Genomic DNA, 6,000 nt, shown 5'->3' on the forward strand with positions numbered 1-6,000 from the left:
AAAATAGTGCAGTACTTCCCTGCATCATTAAAACAAATGTTCCACAGCATAAACAAAATAACATATTTTAAAATATTCCACAACAGCCTGGGCTGCATTTTGAGTCCAAAGATGTTAAGATAACTAAGTTGTGACGCTACTTCCATTGAGATCTAGCTGCTTATAGTGAGTGGAAGTTACCAAAGAGAGAAATGTTTGAGAAGTTGCAAGAACAGGTCCATTTAAACCATTTGAAACTGAAGCCCATACATCTGAGAAGAGAGCTGCAGGATTTGATGCTTGTCCTGCTCTGCTTCCATCTTGCATTAGTCCAATTGTCCCTCACAGTGTTTCCATTTTGCCCTTTTGGAATAGTAATGGTATTTTGTGCCATTGTATGTTTTCAGGTTTTACAAGATGTTGCTGTCAACAGATTGTCTTGAGTGCTAGAAGAAACATTAGACATTTGGACAGTGTAGGGGCCATTGCAGATGAGAATCATTAAATGTCCATCCTTGAAATGATGAAATGCAAAATTTCTGTTGTTGACCATGAACCGATAGTGACAGAATCTACTTGATTGAACAGGGTCAGAATCTACTTGATTGAATGACAAACCTCCCAGAAAAGATAATGTATTTGTACAAGTTTCTTTCCTTGGTGGCTTTCATTCAATTTCCTGTGAATCTTTAGTAGGAGAAGCCTGTCTAAATGAAATTCCTCATTGTATGTGATGAGTCTCAATATCCTCAACTAATTTGCTGACATTTATAACTGTATTGTGCTTGACATTAATCAGCCAACATCCTACTTATACTGAAATGCTTTGCCATCATTATAGGCTTGATCTCTAAATCCCATAAGATATAGAAGAAACAGTTGTTATTACATGCTAAGGAGTTTGGCAACCTGCTATTTTAATTTTTTGTTTGCTTGTCTGAGTAAACCTTGCTGTGTGGCTCCAAATTCCTGAAAGTAAAAGGAGGGAGACTTCATTCATGACTTTATTTGTTTTCATATTGTTGGATGATGACCCTGGAATGTGGGCTTTTTACATGTGAAGCACATGCTGGTGTGTTCAGCTTCCCACATACCTTGAATTTTAAAATTGACAGAGGGTATCACTCTGATTCCCAGGATGCCATGTAGTCATGACATTAATACTGCCTGAACATTCGGAGTCATTGAATTGCAGGTACATGAACTTCTTTCATCTTGTAATACTTGATTTGATTTTTTAAAATCAATATGACTATTATATATGTCTGGATGGATATTCACCACATGGGTACCTGGTTATCAAAGTGACCAAATGATCTCAGAATTCCTGATCATGGAGCAATGGAAAGTTGTGATCCCCATGTAAGTACTGGAAAATATGCCCACCTCCATTCAAGACCATCAAGAACTCTGGTTCATCTTAAACCTGTAATATAAGAGTTCTTTTAGGCAGGCTCATAGCATTTTATCCAGTTCTATTTTGTTCACACTAGTGGACCTTCTGAAATTTGGTTCCATAATAAGTTCCATTCTTTATCTAAACTCTCAAGTCCCTGGTCTGTGTAATCTAGAAATGACCAGCCAGAACATATATCAATTACAATATGATATTTTGTGTCTGTTCCAACAAATAAAGCTTGCCTGGAGATTAGAGGCTGGAGTTAACCACTATTGGATGACAGGATCTGACAGAAAGTGGCTCATGCTATTAATTCTAGCATTTGGGAGATGAAGACAGGAATATATGGTGGGTGGAGACAGGATCTCATCCCCCATTCAGTCTGATGATTTGGAGAGGTAAAAAGTCAATTTGACTGCTGGGTTGCTTCTCTGTTCTGTCAGGTTTTCCCCAATATCTGACTCTGAAATTTTATTAACAATACTAATTAGTGCTTTCTGTGTGCTTAAGTGCCCAAGCTACAGAGGGTCTAAGTCTGGACAGCCAAAGAGTGTGGTTAGCAAGATGAACAAAGATGCGCAGATGAGGGCACTGATTAACCAAAAGTTAATAGAAACTGGAGAAAGAGAATGCCTCAAAGAGTGGCTGAAGGCTAAATTAATCGAGTGCGGCTGGAAGGATCAGTTGAAGGCACACTGTAAAGAGGTAATTAAAGAAAAGGGACTAGAACACGTTACTGTTGATGAGTTGGTGGCTGATTCACGCCAATGCAGAGCCCTGGTACCTGACAGGGTAAAAGAAGGAACTCCTACAAAGAATAAGAACATTCCTTGCTCTGCATGCCAGTCTTTAAGGGTGAACTAGAATGTGTTGTTCTGTGGGTTTATTTCTGAAAGTAAAACTTGCCATAAATTAGAAACTGATTTCCCAAAAGAAAGTCCTTTTTTGAATGATGGTATACAGTTTTCTGTAATGATGTATACATTGTATTGGTTTTTTTCCCTAAATGTGTTATTTTAATAAATATCTTATGAATGCGTTTTGAAAAAAACAATACTAATTAGGATCATGCTTCAATCAATCTTTACTTATTTTTAAAGTGTACTACTTTCAAAAGATGGAAATTTTTGTGCTCTTTTCTGTCTATCACTTTTTGTGCTCAGACTGCACATGGTTTAAAGATGACTTTTGAACTCAATTCTTACACAGGAGAGCACACATTTACTGGTCTACATTTTTTTCTAACTGACCAGATAAGGCACAGTGTTGAAACAGTTGAAGGACCTTCTTTCCAGTGCTGAGCAGCAGAAGGATTATGAGTTCAATAGAATTCTCAACTGCATTGTGTAAGGCAAGCCTACTCTACAGGAGGCATTGCTCTAAACAGAAATAAATAATCAACATAACTTGAGAAAACAAGAAAGAAATTCTTAATGACCTGGAAACAATGGGTAACAAAAAAAATAAGAGATTAGAGAAGGATAAATTTAAAGGAATTCAAATTTAAAAATTATAAGTCATAATTGCTTTTTTAAAAAATATAATTGAAAAAAAATAGCTATATTGACTTTCCAAAAGTTAAAATAATTCCCACACTGAGGCAATGGCAGTAATATTACTTCACCCTGTGCTTATGTGTAATGTTAACTGCTAAGGCCTGTCACCTGACATGCAGTTATAGCTCACGGATGTAACAATGACAGCAAGATTGAACATATCTGTACATGAGAGCACCTTTTTAGAAATTCCATATTAATTGCTTCAACTAACCTTCCCACATTGTATACAGAAATCTGGTCTGACATCATTTACATGACATGGATCAATACATGTTGGGAAAAAATAAAATCACATATCCATCTACAATCATGTCTTATTTCATAATGGTGACTCCACAATTGTTTACCTACAGTGTTTCCCCTAAAGTATAGACAGTAAACTATTCCACCTATTGTGGTATACAGGCAAAAACCATGATCCACACACAAATCCTTTTTCTATTACTAAAATGTAAAGTTGACTCCATGACTCAAATTTGTAATTTTATGACTTAGTTGTGAATGAGTTGTTTAATCTAAAAATTTAGTTGGTTTAATCATGAGAACAAGGTCATTTCCCTTGGGAACAATGGAGTGGGAACAAAAGTACTTATCCAAAATAAGAACTTTTGATTCAGAAACATTTTTCTACAAACTGGAGATACTGATATCCTAGAATTAATATGCCTTCCTCTGGATAAATTATTCCACAAAATTAAAAGTTTAATAAATAAAATTTCTGTAAAAACTGTATGCATCTTGAGTGGTTAATTGGAAAAAGAGTCGCCAGCCTGGAAAAATTTTGCATGCCCCATTAAATGGAATTTTTAAGTTTCTTTTGGGTTCAGGCCAAGATTATACTGTGAACAATTTAAAAAGGAACAGGAGAACCTAGGCAGTGGTTGCACATGTCTTTAATCCCAGCACTCGGGAAGCAGAGGCTGGTGGATCTCTGTGACTTTGAGGCCAGCCTGGTCTATAAGAGCTAGTTTCAGGACAGGATCTAAATCTACAGAGAAGTCCTGTCTTGAAAAACTAACAACAACAACAACAACAACAAAAGACAGAAGGCACATCTAACCACTTAGGCAGATGGAGATTTACAGAGCAAAATTACCTTTTTTCATCATGTATAATAATCAGAAATTCTGAAGAACAAAGTCTAAGATTCTGGTGCTGTCAATCTTTGGTTCTTCTGGGTCATGAAGGGTGAGGAAAAGATAAACTTATTATGTCAGCCTTTCCTACCTCACTATTATCAATGACATCCTCATGAGGCTGAAGACTCAGCACTTAGAACACTGGATACTCATCCACAGGGCCTAACATTGATACTACGTACCCACAGCGGTCTGTACCTCCAGACAAAGAGCATTAGACACCATCTTTTTATCACCACTGGTACCTGGGTTGTGGGGCTATAAACCAAACTCGGGTACCCAAGAGAAGCAGTACTTTGAGACAACTCTCCAGTTCCCACATATGTCATTATAATGTGTAAGGTAAAGGTGTCCCACTGTTCCTTCCATCTCTTAATACTTGAAGGACATAAATGCCCTCTAGATGGTTGTCAAATGATTCAATGGATTGAATGTGAATGGAATATCTACAATGCTTATATTATTGTTATCACAGCTTTTTATGTGAGCAAAGATACTAAAAAGTTTGTTGAAATCAATCTGAGTCCAGCCAGATTTTATTAGCAAAAGTTACATTATTTGAGATAGGCTTTTCTTTTAGAATTTTTGAGACAAGATACTTCCTCATTGCTATGGATGCCATGAATTTATTATGGGGAAGAAGCTGGCCTCACAAGATCAGGACCACCCACACTCCAGTGTGCTGTAATTATAGTGACACACCTGTAAGTCCAGTTGAAATATGTGTTCCTAAAGGACTTATCATTGAGTCAGAGAAAAAATAATAAGATTAAAATGGAGCATCATTGTTTTGATGGAATAGAAGATGAACAAAAGTCATAGAAATAATATAAGGTCTACAAAATAAACTTCACTAAATGGATTTGCCATACAGCACAGTTTAGTGACTACCTCAAATATTTTAAAATAGAAACCGCAATACAATGACCTCCTACATCAGTCTTGACTGAACATGGTATGTAATTTATTTCCTTAAATGCTATGATGAAAAATAATTTTTCTTGAAGCTAAAGAAATCTGTGATTAACATCATTAACAAATTTTTTCATGAATAGGAATTACTTCTTTAGAAGTTTGTTCCTATTGCAAATTTTAAAGTGTTCTAAATAGAATTTAAAACATTTATAGCACTAGAGCCATGGCGAGGTGACTAAGAAATGTTCATTCCCAAGACTAAGGTCAGATTTTTAACAGTTTGTTGTAATTCCTGACAGAAGAAGATCCAAAGTCTAAATTTTCTAAGGATACAGAATATCAATCTAAATATTCACACACACACACACACACACACACACACACACACACACACACACCACATAAAAACAATTAGAAAAAAACTTTTAATCAAACAATTTCCCTCATGAACATTTTTCTCCTGCAAGCATTCATTACTGTAAATAGGAGTCAAGGCATCAGACAGCTCACTTACAGAGTTTTTCTTCATAAATTGGTTCATGAAAGAGAAAACAAATTTAAGGTTGAAGTAAGAGAAATTAGTCCTTCTAAGTTGGTGGTATCATTTAGAAAGATTTAGGGCATGCTGTCCTGCAGAAAGGAATATGTCACTGAGAGTAGGCTATGAGAATTTACATCCATACACCAGTTCCAGTTCCCACTCTCTGCTTCATGCGGGAGATTTAAGGATGTGAGTTCTTAAGCTCCTACTTCAGGTGCCATGTCTGACAATTTTTGTCATGGAACTTTCATGGTGATCCTTTTATCTTCTAGAACAAAGGGCCAAATTAAATGCATTTATAATTTGAAATAGAGATGATATCACAACAAAAAGGAGTTTGTACATATGCTTAAATATTTATACCTGAATTACTTATCCCTTGCAATTGAAGAGAAGTATAAATCTAATAGGGTTTCATTATCATTCAAATTCATAGCCCAAGAATTACAGTTCTGAAGGGAAAGGTAC

General features: G+C 35.9%; 1 pseudogene; it reads left to right on the forward strand.

Moving 5' to 3' along the window:
- Positions 1–1,907: 1,907 nt before the first annotated feature.
- LOC142839761 (transcription and mRNA export factor ENY2-like) lies at positions 1,908–2,317 on the forward strand (annotated as a pseudogene).
- Positions 2,318–6,000: the final 3,683 nt, after the last annotated feature.

Source organism: Microtus pennsylvanicus, chromosome 22 (genome assembly GCF_037038515.1).
Source record: "Microtus pennsylvanicus isolate mMicPen1 chromosome 22, mMicPen1.hap1, whole genome shotgun sequence".
Classification (NCBI taxonomy): Eukaryota; Metazoa; Chordata; class Mammalia; order Rodentia; family Cricetidae; genus Microtus; species Microtus pennsylvanicus.